The sequence below is a fragment of the Ascaphus truei genome, chromosome 1 (assembly GCF_040206685.1).
Source record: "Ascaphus truei isolate aAscTru1 chromosome 1, aAscTru1.hap1, whole genome shotgun sequence".
Taxonomy (NCBI): Eukaryota; Metazoa; Chordata; class Amphibia; order Anura; family Ascaphidae; genus Ascaphus; species Ascaphus truei.
In genome coordinates, this window is record NC_134483.1 from 403,490,241 (window position 1) to 403,506,156 (window position 15,916).

Here is a 15,916-nt window from a genome sequence, read left to right on the forward strand (position 1 = left end):
GAGGGACATCCTTGCCTGTGGAGGAACGACTGAGCTGACGGCAGACAACCAAGCACAAAGTGGTGCTGAAAGATAGCCTACATAAGGCAGAGGATCCGGAGAGGACAACAACTCACAGTACTGAGTAGCCAAAGTGACCGGAGGGCGCAGCAGGTCATGCGGCGAACCCTGAAGGTAAATCTGTATAAATTGAAGCAGCCCCCACCCACATGCAAACACTCCAACAACATAAAAACAGCAATTTGAATCTCAAGCAGTAATTGTGCATAGAACAGACCAACAGCATCTTTATAAAAACAAACATAAAGATCTGGAAGATATGGGTTAAATATATCTATATATCCCTTAGTGATCAATATCACAAACAAAGAAGAATTTGTCTGCAAACAAAGTTTTTAAAGCATTTCCTTCCTATAACATCAACTATAAGAAGATGTTATGAAAATTACAACTAACAGCAACTATAATTAAGGTTCTGTACACTACCTTTCTGACTACCTCAGGACTGAGTCCTCCAAACAAGGTTTTAGATTGTGGTTATTTTCTACATAATTTTTTTTCTCTGGGAAGTGTACAATATACCATCAATTACATCATATAAGGACTACAACCCAAACATTTGGAAAGATCACTAATGATATTGGAAAAAATAATATGTTTTCCTTTTTTTTTATTATACAATGTTTGTTTATTGATTTAATATCTAGTGGGGTCTAGCTAGACAATAGTCTGGATAATTATTCATGAATCTATAATATTGATTAAGCTTAATCAAAGTTCAGGTTTAGTTGACTACTATTGTCTATAATTGTGGTGTATTTTAATAAATTGTCATTTTTATTCAAGTATTCCTATGCTTTCTTCTCAGAAACCTTAATACATGTGACTCATTAGGGGAGAGTCACAAACCTGCAGAAGGGTTAATGCACTGTGATCGTTCGTTAATAGCCATTACGCTATCAATGATAGCTTTCCCATACCAGAGTTGAGCCACAGTAATCTCTCTCACTGTCAACTGTCCGAAAAGAGGTAATTAAAGTATACTATCGGTATTGTAGGATACATCTAAAATTATGTTAGTACTGTAACCGAATAGGATTTGTAGTAATGCTACATATCTACTATTTTTGTGGAGGCTAAATTACATTGAAAATAAATAGCTTGGATGGCAATATCGCTTCACCTTTCATAGAAAGTGTGTGTTTCACAGAGTTGAGGGATTTTTTTTTTAAATACATACTGTATATATATATATATATATTTATATATATACATACATACTTTATTTAAAACAAGGGGTCCCCTGTATCTGAACTGTGGCACTTTAAGCTAAAAGGACACCCAATCCCTGATATAGAGATGTAACCAATGTTATTGCACGCACTGGTGCGTTCCCCAGGTTGAAATAGTGTGGTAAACCCAGCCGCTTCTTGTGTACAGCTGATATAAAACAGTAGCCGCTTCTCCCATTGGTGCGTTGTGCATGTGCCGTGACACTACGCGAGATGACATTCTAGCTTCTTATTGGATGACCCAGGCCAGCAGCCATCTTTGTTTTTTCTTAACAAGTACTGGCAAAAGAAAAAAAGTTAATGTATTGGCAACCTGTGGATACCCAGAGATTCAAATAATGTAAAAACCAAAACAAAAACGTTTTTTGGTACAGTATGTCCTAAAAAGTAGATACACTTGTAACATATAAGATTCAAACTAAGAGTTATAAGGAGTTTTATCTTATAACACACAACTCTTGAAGGTACAACATTACAGTGCAATGTATGACTTGGTAAATATGTTTTCTGCATTATAAATGTTACAATGCTTTTTTCACCACTATTATGTACAATATTACACACTCTTTTTGTACTGTTTTTTTTTTTTTGCATTAAGGGCCTCTGAAAGCAGCCATCTACAGTACGCTGCACAACTACGGTTTATTTTTTTTAATTTGTCGATCTTGGTGGTCTACTAGTGCAGAGCTGCATGAGTGCTACACTGGAGGACCCCTCAGTTGTGGAGTAATGTCCATCCCAGGATAGGTCACTAATGTGAAACTGCGGATCAGCAATGTCACTCCTATTCACTGGAACAAGCGTCTGGGTAACCATGCTGGAAAAACGCAAATACTCTGAAAACGTCACATTTCTGTGAAATGAAAGTGTGGGATTGCATGGGATGTAATAGATTGGATGCTTAAAGTATCAATCCCTCCACTTGTTATGTTTTTTTTTTTCTTTCAAAATCTGAAGAGGGGTGAAAAAAAATCAAACGTGAGAAACAGTTCAGCACAATGTGAACTATCAGATTCTGTTATGAATTTATTTGAGTTTTTTTGGGGAGATTGCTGCTTTCAGATGGAAAATTAGACTGAGGTGGATTGCTGATGTAAAACTTAACTTAAGATTCTGAGGCATACAGTGCAGTAGTTACTAGTTACTAAGCAGTTCTGCACCCTAAGGGACCTTATAGCTTATTTCAGTACATGACTGCTGCGACACACTTTATTCGAGCAAATACCCAGTATGTACCTGGCAGATACCTGGAATGCGCCGCTCCTCACCTCTGACAAGCCCCGTTGCATTTGCCCTCATAGCCTGGGTTCATGCCTGGCTGATGGGCGGCTGATCTGTTAAATGATAATGATTAGGATTTAATAGGCTGCAATGCTTCGCGTGTCTACCAGATGGCATACATTCATGAATTGTAATGCAGTATATATATATATACTGTGCAGTATTGCAGCCAGCGGGAATAAAATGCTTCAATCCCTGCCTGGAAAATAACTCAATGCACTCGGGCAGAAAACAGTCACAAACCTCAATACACCCGGGTATACCCGAATTCGTGGGACTAGCCGAGCTCGAATAAAGTGTGTCGCCAGTGTGAGCTGTAAGGTGCCTTCCGTCTTTACACCACGTTGTTAATGTAGCCTAAAATCCATACACACCAAACTTTCCCCCTGAAAATCTGGAGGCTTGCCTCTGCCCCGCTATGATGTAATTGACTAAGCCTTGACTTGCTAAAGGGCTGCCAACAGGGGCTGAGCCTGGTGGCTCTGGGGGGGCCCGGCTGGCTTAACAGGAGGTTGGGCTAGAGTGGAAGTCGAGCCTAACTTCCACAAATGTCCCCTCGTGTACCTGCTTTCCTCTGTTGGTTCGGAACCACCTCCATTCACTCTACTGGGTCAACAGTAATTCCAGGTTATATGGCCTCCCCTTCTGCTGAACTACCCTGGGTGAGCACGCTTCCCTCCTGCTGAGCTACCCTGGGTGAGCACGCTTCCCTCCTGCTGAACTACCCTGGGTGGGCACGCTTCCCTCCGGCACCTTGTGGTCCCGCCTCCTTCCAGCACCTGGTTAGCCTGCTCCCACGCTCCTCTCCACAGCCAGCCTGGGCCCACCTCCATCCGCTCTACTGGGCCCGCTAGAATTGCAAGTAATAAGGCCCGCCCCCATTGAACATCCTTTTGCATGAAACCATCATGTTATTCATGTATCTGGTGTCCTAGACTAATTCTATGCACCGTTTCTGAAAAGCACTTGAAGAAGCATTCTCACAAACTAATTTATTTAAACGTACATGAGATGGGTTTTTTTAATAGGAGAACTGTCTCTAGTCTTACCCTCTGATCCCCCACCACTTTCTGGTTCAGAAAATATTGACCTCGATATATTGTAACTTTTAGAAGTAAAAATGGCCACGAAAATGGCAGGCAACGAATTATGGAAACATTACACATCAGAACATGTGTTGATGACATTACCAGTAGGTATTTTTCTTTCCTGAAAGTGCGGGGGCATCAGAGTTAAACATTCCCTGCACTGCACGACTTCTGTTGGTGAAACTGTAGAGGAATAGTTTTGACTGCAGTGTCCTGGGAAAGGCTTCCTTTTCGAACCAGAATCCCCTTAACAAGCCCCTGATGTTGTGAAGATGACATTTAGACTGTAACATTTATTAAAACGGTTTCTGAAACTACAAATGTGCTCCAGACAATGCTAAACAAACTCACAGCACATCTGGGTTATTCAAACATAATTTTAAAGTTCACCCAGCTCCTTAAAAAAAAAAAAACAACAAATTCCTTCTGGAATTTAGTTCACACTGTTTGAATTTCTGTTCCACAACGAACACGATGAGCTAAAACCAACAGATAACAAATTCAGTGAAAGAGAAATAATTTGAAATTGTTTGTTGGAAAACTGTATTCATACTGTATTGCTACCTCAGATTTTAGGATCTGAAACGGTATGTATTGTCCATGTGAAGCTTTACAGACTGAATGAACCAGATAAATGGGAGCGTCTCTCATTCAACTGAATACAGCAGACATGCACAGTAGTACAGTCACACCAAAAATAACTATTCATTCTATATTTACTTTTATACATGGTACTGCCTCGTGATGACAAAATTGGCCAATATGAATTTCTTGCCGTGTGTGACTGTGGGTACAGTATGTGGTTGGACCACATGGAATGTGGAAAACAAGAAGAGACAGAATCCCAGCACTTCATCTGTTTAATTAAAACCACTGTTATAAGTTTTAAATTAATTAAAAAAAGAATACTTCTCAATGACGCATATGTTTTGAACGTAAACTGATCTGAAATGGTAATGTAAAAAAGTGGACATTTAACTAATTTTCATAGACTGCTGCTTTAAGTGAACCCACGTTTTATAGCAGCACAACATGTGAAATCTTTAATCGGTTTAAAAAAATAAATCAGTTCTATAGTATTAGATCAAGGCTGTCAAACTCAAGCCGTATGAGGGCCACAAGCCGTCGGCGAGCCAACAGGGGGGAGAGCTGGGACAGGATTCCTGTGCTTGGTAACTGTGGGGGCCGGGCGAGCGCTGGAAATTACTGCAGAGCCGCCTCCTCCCCTGCTGGTGCGCGCCTCCTACTCCTCTGTTGGTGCACGGCGTGGCCCTCTTCTGGCAGGGGGGGGGGACAGTGACGAGCGGAGGAGAAGGAAGAGGAGGAGGTGTACACCAGCAGAGGAGGCGCGCACCAACAGTGGAGACGGCCTGCTGGAGGCTCTCCCAAGGTAAGATTTGGGGTGTTGGGATGTGGGGGGGGGGAGGGGAGCAAGACATTGGGGGGAGAGAGAGAGAAGACATTGGGGGGGGAGAGATAAAGGTATTGGGAGGAGAGAGAGAAGGGAATGGGGGAGAGAGAGAAATTACTGGGGAGAGAGAGAAGAGACTGGAGGGGAAGTGAGATAAGGGACTTGGGAAGAGAGAGGAAACAGACAGGGGAGAGAGAGAAAAGGGATGGGGAGCAGAGAGAGAGAGAGAGAAGGGATGAAGAGGAGAGAGAGAAGGGATGGGAGGAGTCAGAGAAGGGATGGGGAGGATAGAGAGAAGGGATGGGGAGGAGAGAGAAAGGATGGGGAGGAGGGAGAGTAGGGATGGGGATGGAGGGAGAGTGGATGGGGAGAGAGAAGGGATGGACAGAGAGAAAGGACGGACGAGAGAGATGGAATGGGGAGAGAGAGGTAGAGAGGGGTGGGAAGGGAGATAGATACCATTGACGTTTACATGTTTTTAATAATGAAAATGCAAGAAAAGGTGTACACATGGGTTATAGTGACTGTTTATTAAAAAAATTCTGTTGAGGCCCGAGATTTGCAGTTGGACTTAAGAATCGGCTCCCAACCTATTCTGAGTTTGATTTCTATAGCAGGTTGTAGCCCACCTCCCAAGCAGTGCAAGATCTTTGCAACACTTTCCTGTTTGGCATCATTTGTTGCCAATGTTCCCAGTAGTTTGAGCTGTAGATTAAGATTTTTTTTCAATTCTTATATATATATATATATATATATATATATATATATATATATATATATATATATATATATATATATATATATATATACACACTAATATGATCAGTGTCACTGTCATTATGGAATAGATTTGTTGTGTAAACACTCTGTTTTTTTGCTTCTCTCCATTTATATTAAGACATTTACATTATATATTAAGACATTCTCTATTGTGCATAGTAAGATGTTCCTGTTCTCTATTGTGTATCAATATCTTTTCTACTGATCCAATTATCTATTTAAGTATCATTCTCTTGCTAAGATATTCAGATAGTATGTGAAGACATTCTCTAGTTTTGTGTTAAGATGGTCTTTTTCTCTATGAGAATTAAGACACTCTTTTTATTGAGATTGAAGACATTCTCAGTTTTTGCTTATCAATTTACAATTCACTAGTTCCAATTACTGTTGACACTCCATTTGTCAATTTAATTGTAAGTAGTCATTTTGCAACAGCTGATATTTAGGTGTATAACTATACATATGCTTTTTTAATCATCTGGTGGTCTAATTGAGTCCAAGGGTATCATGCAGTAAGCGGCGGAAAAATGCATTAGCCAGTTTAGCAATTAGCCATGTTTTTGGCGTGTTAAACTGGCTGTATGCTGTAAGGGGCGAATCCCTGGGGAATGAATGCGCCACCACCATTTGATGAAATGGCGTGTAACCGGTGGCGGGACGGCTGCCTGGCGAGAAACTGGCAAGAGAGATCCGCTGCACTCTCGGCGCAAACATCAGCACAATAAAAATTATTTTTAAAACAACTTTTATTCATAGTGTACATGTGCAGGGGGTCTCCGGAGCTGAACCGCATTGATTTCAGGTCGGGGGACCCCCTGCTTCCCGAGATACAGACCCCTTTATGAGGTGCCGGTATCCCTCTGCATTTAAAGGTCCCGATCACGTGACCGCGGAATGTAAACAAAGCAGAGGGATACCGGCACCCCCTAAAGGGGCCTGTATCTCGGGAAGCAGGGGGTCCCCGGACCTAAAACAAAAGCGCTTCAGCTCCGGAGACCCTCTGCACATCTACACTATGAGTAAAACACACATATCAATAAAGACTCGTTCCTTACCTTACAGGGTATCTGCTATGGTAGCGAAGCAGCATTAATATTTATTTAATAATACTGTACAGTGAGCAGGGGGTCCCCGAGCTGAACCGCATCACTTTGTGGACCAGGGACCCCCTGCTTCCCGAGTTACAGGCCCCGGTATGTGTGATCGGATGGGCAGTGTCGCCGCCATGTTTATAGCGTCCCATACGCTACGTGCCCGCAACAAACATGGCGTCCACACTGTAACCGATGCCCCAAACCGGGGCCTGTAACTCGGGAAGCAGGGGGTCTCTGAGCCACAAATAAATGCGGTTCAGCTCAGGGGGCCCCCTGCTGCCGCACAATATTATTAAAATATATTAATGCTGCTTCATTACCATAGCGGATAGCCGCTAAGGCAATGAAGGGGTTAACGCATAATAGCATGTTTATTGGGGACAAATGCCGCCAATAAACATAGCAGCAATACACAACATACAATACAGTAATGGGCAACATTACTATTATCCACAAATGGATAATTGCACAGTTGTCCATTTAAAATACATACACAACAATAAAGACATTAAATACATATAGCACTCACCCATGTGCGGCTGCCACGATGAAGGCCATCCTCATCTTCATCCTGCCCATGCCCCATCCGCTTCTGCAAAACAGACACAAGAATAAAAACATCCAATGTAATGTCCCCTAACCCCTTAATCACCATAGCGGTTATTAACCGCTACAGTCATTAAGGGGTTAACCCACCATCACCCACATACCCTCCCCCACTAACCCCCCCACAGCCTGAGGCCTAACCACCCTCACCCACTACCCACAGGGGAGTCCTACCAAATACCCTTGGGGCCAATACCCCCTCCCCCAGCACATACAGTACAATAATGTGCCAAATAACCATTATCCACATAGGGATAATACATTATTTGGCCATTATTAAACACATTAAAAACCGTAATAAAATAAAGAAAATTCTACTAACCTCATCAATAAGAAGGCTCCGTCGCCAGCATCATCCTTGGGGTCCGTTGCCAAAATAATAAATAGCCAATACATATCAATGACATTAACATACCAATGAACCCCTTAATCACCTTATCGGGTACTAACCTAAAAATAAAGAAATGTATTTAATGTTAATGTGTTTTTTTTTTGCTTTTTCATGTGTTAATTTTTTTTATTGCATATCATTTCTTGCCACTGTATGTATGTATATATGTATGTATGTATGTATGTATGTATGATGTCTAGAGAGATATATACATACAGGGTAAGAAATGATAGTGTTGTTAAAGCTTGATTTACTGTATTGTAAATGATTGTGGCTATGCTGCTATGCATAGATGTGTGTTAAATGTATTTTATTATTAGAGAGATGTAATTTTTGGGCTTCTATGCTGTACAGTAGGTTATGGAGAGGCTTGCTTTAGTATATTGTAATTTTTGGTGTCCGCTGCTATGCATAGATGTGTGTTAAATGTATTTTATTATTAGAGAGATGTAATTTTTGGGCTTCTATGCTGTACAGTAGGTTATGGAGAGGCTTGCTTTAGTATATTGTAATTTTTGGTGTCCTTTACATTGCATTACATAATATACTTCTTGTGATGTCAGGCTATTTGAGTTGGATTATTGTATTGTTACATTGATTTGCAGCGTGTACATGTAGCTTTCATGTTATGCTACATGTATACACTGTAAATGCAATGTTTTAAGTGGCATTTGAGGCTTTAGATTGAATGATTAAATGAGATTTGTTTAGGAAATTGGTTTTTAATTCATTGAGGATGTTATGCATAAGTGGTGTTGACATTGCAGGATGGCTTAACCCCTTAATTACCTTTGAGGTTAGTACCCGATAAGGTGATTAAGGGGTTCATTGGTATGTTAATGTCATTGATATGTATTGGCTATTTATTATTTTGGCAACGGACCCCAAGGATGATGCTGGCGACGGAGCCTTCTCATTGATGAGGTTAGTAGAATTTTCTTTATTTTATTACAGTATTTAATGTGTTTAATAATGGCCAAATAATGTATTATCCCTATGTGGATAATAGTTATTTGGCACATTATTGTACTGTATGTTCTGGGGGAGGGGGTATTGGCCCCAAGGGTATTTGGTAGGACTCCCCTGTGGGTAGTGGGTGAGGGTGGTTAGGCCTCAGGCTGTGGGGGGATTAGTGGGGGAGGGTATGTGGGTGATGGTGGGTTAACCCCTTAAGGACTGTAGCGGTTAATAACCGCTATGGTGATTAAGGGGTTAGGGGACATTACATTGGATGTTTTTATTCTTGTGTCTGTTTTGCAGAAGCGGATGGGGCATGGGCAGGATGAAGATGAGGATGGCCTTCATCGTGGCAGCCGCACATGGGTGAGTGCTATATGTATTTAATGTCTTTATTGTTGTGTATGTATTTTAAATGGACAACTGCACTATTATCCATTTGTGGATAATAGTCATTGTGCCCATTACTGTTTTGTATGTTAGGGGGGTATAGGTGTTGTTGGGGTCATATATATATATATATATATATATATATATATATATATATACAGTGGTTGACAAATCACCAAAAAATCTAATCGCCACACAAAAAAATCTACTCGCCACCTAGTACCAAACGTGTGCTGCTTGGGCCAATATTTACTCGCCCAGGGGTTAAATCCACTCGCCCGGGGCGAGCAAATGTATAGGTTTTTCGAACACTGTATATATATATATATTTATTTAGTTAGTGTGGGGCTGGTGTGTGTATTTTTTATTATTGTGGGTAGTGGGGGTGGGTGAAGGGTTATTAGCCCCAACGGTGGTTGTTTAGGGCTTGCAGGTGGGTAGCGGGAGACCTTAACCCCTTCATGACCGTAGCGGTATTAACCGCTACGGTCGTGAAGGGGTTAAGTGCACCCGCAACCCCCACGCAAGCCCTAAACAAACAACAAGGACCAAATACCCCCTTCACCCACCCCCGCTACCCACAATAAAGCTGGCACGGCTGTTTAACCCCTTCATTACCTTAGCGGTTAACCACTAAGGTAATGAAGTGGGCTTTAAATGCATTTTTCCTGCCTCGGATGCATGCCGGTGGGTCCGGTGCTGATATTAATGGTATCAGCTCCGGAGACCCCCGGCATCAATCCCAGCCAGGAAAAAGGCCTGAATTTTTTATAAGTGCCGATCCGCCGCTCATCCGCTGCCTCTGAGCAGCAACTTGCCATCTTTTTCTTGCGTGGCTGATCCGCCAGCAAAACGGTATTCTAGAGAGGTGAATAGCTCCGCTTAGCTACTCGCCTCTACTAGAATACAGCGTGGCGGAAAAAGTTGGATTTTTAAACGGAAAGTGCCTTCTCGCCCCGCCAAACTGGCGTTTTTTTTTAATCTCGCCACTTTCTCGCCCGTTACTGAATACGGATAGGCTTTTTAGGCGGGAAAGTGGCGAGAATTGCCTTTCCACTGCTTACTGCATGAACCCCTAAGATATGATTGTTTCATCTTTGGGTTCTAAGTTTACCACAGTCTTTGAGATAGTTTAGTCTAATCAGACATTTTATTAAAAGTGATAGTAATTTATCATTATTAGTTCTTTTCTTGTCCATTTTATTATTATGTTGTTAGTTTGTTTGTTTCACTATTTAACTATTTGTTTAGTGTCAGTTTGTGTTATGTACTATCAATGTTTTATGTTTTTAGTAAGCATGTGTGTTAGGTGATTTAATTTGTCTAAACATTAATTGGACGGCTATTGGTAAAACATCTGGTGATATTCCCATAGGCTGAAACATTATTCGGCTCTGGTACTTAAACAGTGCCTGGGAATCCTTAAGACCAACCCCCTGAAGAAGTGTCGCTCTGACACGAAACGCGTTGCGGTAAGGTCACACGCAGCGACGTATGATCCGTGACATGGACTGCGGAAGCTGCCATCTGTGCATACCCACAAGGGCGCTGACTGAAAAACTGAAACGGCATCTCTTATCCATCATTAGGGCCCGGAACTTTCCTTTCCCTGTTTACACACTAGGATTTTGGAATCGCGGGGCTTCAGGGAACTGACGCCCGATCCTCTGTGGAGTTGCGGATGATTAGGATCCCTGCGATCCACCTTTATTTTATGTAAGTGTTATACGTTCCATTTGTACATAGAAATTGTATTTTGCTTGACTAATTTTGTATTTGTTGTCTCTCCCTTGCGCCCCTTTTTTGTTTATTTGTGCTTGGAATTTCCCCGCTGCTGATCACGGCATACTGGGTGCTGCAGGGAGAAGTACACTGGCTGTGATGAGATAGGAGTTAAAGGACAGCGCGCACTGTATTTTTCTAAAGGAATGAGCTGTAAACTGTGACAATAGATAATGTTACGGTATTACTATAATGCTACATTGTAGCTGCTGAGTTACATTGACTGAAGCAGCCATTATGTTAGGCACACAATTAGGATTTTGACAGATTTATAACAGGAGCAACAAACAGATTGCCAGCTTAGATAAGAATCTAAATGATACATTGTCACATGCTTTACAAATACAAATAAGGAAACAAAGGGGAAGTAGTAATGCTGCTTTAACAGTCAGGATGTGTTGGAAATGGTACATTTATACTGTCTCGCTATTGGATACAGTTATAGTGCCACATAGAAATGGGCTAAAACAGGGTTTCCCAAACTTTTTTTTCCATGACCCGGTTATTTTTTAACTACTTTTTCGTGACCCACTAAAATTTTTATCGCCTATACTGGCCTATAGGGCCTGCACAGACACACACACAGCCACTGATACACACACACACACACACACACACACACACACACACACACACACACACACACACACACACACACACACACACACACACACACACACACACACCAACTGATACACACACAGACACACACACACAGCCGCTGATACACACACACAGCCACTGATACACACACATACACAGCCACTGATACACACACACACACACACACAGCCACTGACACACGCAGCCACTGACACACACACTGATACACACACAGAGCCACTGATACACAGACACGCAGCCACTGACACACACACCCAGGGACACTTGGGTGGGTGGGAGGGAGGGGGCCAGGGACACTTGGGTGGGTGGGAGGGGGCCAGGGACACTTGGGTAGGTGGGAGGGGGCCAGGGACACTTTAGGGGGCCTGGGACACTTGGGTGGGTGGGAGGGAGGGGGCCAGGGACACTTTTGTGGGGCCAGGGACACTTTGGGGGCCAGGGACGCTCTTCGGGGGCCAGGGACACTTGGGTGGGTGGGAGGGGGGGGCAGGGACACTTGGGTTGGCCAGGGACACTTGGGTTGGCCAGGGACACTTGGGTTGGCCAGGGACACTTGGGTGGGTGGGAGGGGGGGCAGGGACACTTGGGTACGTGGGAAGGGGGGTGGCAGGGACACTTGGGTGGGTGGGGGGGGGCAGGGACACATGGGTGGGTGGGAGGAGGGGGCCAGGGACACTTGGGTGGGGGGGAGGAGGGGGCCAGGGACACTTGGGTGGGTGGGAGGGGGCCAGGGACACTTGGGTGGGAGGCAGTGACTGGGTGGGGTGACTTACCTTGCCGCCGGACGCTTTCCCCTGCTGCCCCCGATATCCCCTGCTGCCCAGGATGGGAGGTGGGCTTGGGGGCATGGGAGGTGGGCTCGGGAGGGGGTGCCACGGGAGGTGAGCTCGGGAAGCTGGCCGTGGGGGGAAGCGGGCCGCAGTAGGAGCTTGTACTTCCACCCTCCCCCAGGTAACGTGCGGGCCGCAGAGGAGCTGGTACTTCCTCCTCCGTCCCACGTTGGGAGCGGGGGGGAGGAAGGGAGCAGGCCCTGCTTGCCCTGCGCAAGCGCGCGGGACTGCGGGGGGAATCGCCGCCATTTTTTTTTAACTTGAGCGGGGCGGACGGGAGACACCGCGCGGCCAGCCTCGCTGCGACCCGGCAATTTTGGTGCCGTGGCCCGGTGCCGGGTCGCGACCCACCATTTGGGAAATGCTGGGCTAAAAGACTATAGACATAGGATGGTAGTCATACTGTAAATGCTGTCCTCATTACCCAGTGGTTTCTCTCATGCATCATTGGGAAGTTTTCAAATAGAAATTGTGCCTCTGTATTTTCATTGAATTTTTTTAAATTAAATCTTTGCAGAAAATAGCACAATTTATCTGCAGTACTGAAACAATATTGCACAGCGGTAACTCCACAGATAATGAATAATCTGATAGGGATACAAAGAGGGGGAACGTATTCACCTCTTGCACAGTGGTTGTTCAGTTAAAAATGTAATGTTTACAAAGAGCTTACAAGTGATTGGAGAAGAAATCTAAATTTTGTTAAATATGACATGCAGTTGTAATTTTCAAACAATAACCGTACATGCAATTTAGAAATGTACCGATATTCTATAATGCTATCATCATTTGTTCGTCTGTTCATCAAACAAACATATAGAAATATTGTCAACAGCAGAAATATATCAAGCTTACAAAGAAACCAGCAGATCAGGGTGTCTACTTAGTCTTTTAGGTAATGAATGGTTGCGGGAACCAACAAGAGTTTTTCGTTTATTAGGCTTTTATAACATCATACAGTTGTAGCCACACTAAGGTGTAAACTCTATATACTCCAAAGTCAATGGGGATTTGGGGCCGAAAATGACCCGAACAGGTCCATGGCAAAGAGGGGTGGGTATCTGTGTTAGTCCTTTCTTCCATGTAGAAACAAAAGAGGGAGATGGAGAAGGTGGTTTGATACATTTTATTGGACCAAGAAATAGTTAATATGTTACAAACTTACCAATTTATCAGGGTCCTTCATCAGGCTTTTTGGATTTGGATTACATAGAATGTGGCAAAATCCTGACTGCGGCTTCCCCTGGTAATGGGAAATCTCCATGGGGGTCCCATTAGTATGAACATGCCCACTCTTCCCCCCCGCAGGTAGCAGCTGCTTCTCCAGTCCCCGGGGTCACATGGTTTTATTTTTGATGCTGCGGTTCCAGGGATCAGTCTGGTTACATCTGTAGGTCTGTCTTTCTCGTGAGTCATCTTTCCTGTGTGTCATGACATTTAAGCTGTCGCTGGTTGATCAGGAAAAATGTAATAACGAGGCAAAATAAGTATCTGTTTTACCAATATATACTTGGCTGCATATTAGATAGAAATTGGTATTGTAAGTCAGTAAGTCCCAGTCACACCACCCATGCAAAGCCCTATCAAGGACAAAAAGCCATATTTACTAAGCGGCACTAAGCCATAAGACATGGTTTACTCACTTGACTGGACATGGTTTACTCACTTGACATAAAGTATCTCGCGGCTTAGTATTACTTAGTAAATTTGACCCAAAGTCTTATTGCCAATGAGAGCAAAAAAAATGCCAGAGCTTCATGTACATAAACTTTTAACATAAAAAATTAACTTTGCTAGATTCCAATAAGTCATGACAGGCATGTCCTTGTACAAGGATAATTTTGACATCACTTCACCTGTAAAGACTGCCCTCTGCAGTCCGTGCTACACAGCATGGCAGGGCCGCCGATACAGGTAGAGCACAGAGACATCTGTCCCGGGCCCGGAAGTGGAGGGGGCCTCCCCTGGTTATCTGAGGCCAGGACTCAAGTACCTCTGGAAGTCGCTAGTTCTGTTTTTGTAATAGCATTTTACAGAATCTCACTAAAAAGGGGTTGTACTCTTTTTTTCTTCTCCTTTGATTATGTTCCTCCGAGTTTGTTCCCACTTTATTAAGACAAACCTCCCTTACTAAATGTACACACACACACACACTCACGGCTATCTGTATCACTAAGCTCTCTTAGGGCTGTTCTATACTGCGTGTGCGCACTATGCTGTGCGTGTTTGGCAGTTTTAGTTGGTTAGTCAGCCATTCTATAATGGTGCCACGCGCGTGCACGGCAGGAAGCTTGGAACCAGCCGCTGAAATGTATGTATGTATGTGTGTGTGTGTGTGTGTATATGTGTGTATGTGTGTGTGTGTATATGTGTGTATGTGTGTGTGTGTGTGTGTATATGTGTGTATGTGTGTGTGTGTGTATGTGTCAAGTTGAATAAATAAAAATTATTTTTATTGTGCTACGTTTTTTTTTATTTGGAAAATATTATGTAACGGTTTTTGTGAACCGGCCTGACCCACCCAATCTCACATTGGCCCCTGTGGTCTAACTGGTCCCTTTCCTTTCGGCACACCTCTTCTAAGGGACTACTGGTAACTGTATCACACCTGTGGCTCCAGGAGATCTGAGCCTCCGCTAGCTGGGAGCCTGGGGAAACCCTTACCATTTACCTGGTGCAGCGCCTCCACTTACCCAGGATCCCCGTTATGAAAGATAGCCCTGGGTAAGAAATACAATAACACACATATAATACTAACACTTTACTGAACACACTTATAACACATTACATAACATCATGCTCTATCCGCATCACCTTAACCATATCACCTCAGCCCAATGTCTGGTGTTCCCACCCAGTGTCCTGTGATCCCCCACACCCAATGTCCCGTACTCCTACGGAGGTCGTGGGTGACTGCGCAGTCACTATGAACTAATAGGCCTGTTGGTGCACATATAATACAGCGTTACCTGCCGAGCACTCCGGTGCTCGGGCCTGCAATGATCTTCACAAAGGGTCAGACGTGCGATGCATCCGTCTGATCCTATCCAGGTGACATTCTCCAGGAACCCCAACGAGGGTCCCACCGCTTCACGGGAACACAACCGTCTCACGGGAACAGCAACCGCCGCTATCCCTATCTATCCCTAAAGTGACAGGAACCCTAACCTAGGGCCTGTCCCTGATGAACCGCAACCTGGGGTGGCTTGGGGAAAACTCCTAGGGCCTGCGGAGTAATAACCTGCCCCCCCTCCCCTAGCTACCCAGTCCTATCTGTAACTCACTAACAACTATGTACTACTCCCAGATACTAACAGCCTGCAGCAGACACACAACTCACACAGTCAGCCTGCAGACATCCACACACGCTGCACACACTGCGCCCAGTAC

General features: G+C 43.8%; 1 protein-coding gene across 2 annotated transcripts in view; it reads left to right on the top strand.

The window, feature by feature from the left end:
- DCHS2 (dachsous cadherin-related 2) overlaps positions 1–15,916 on the top strand; it is a 328,465-nt gene that overhangs the window by 70,072 nt on the left and 242,477 nt on the right. The window lies entirely within an intron of this gene.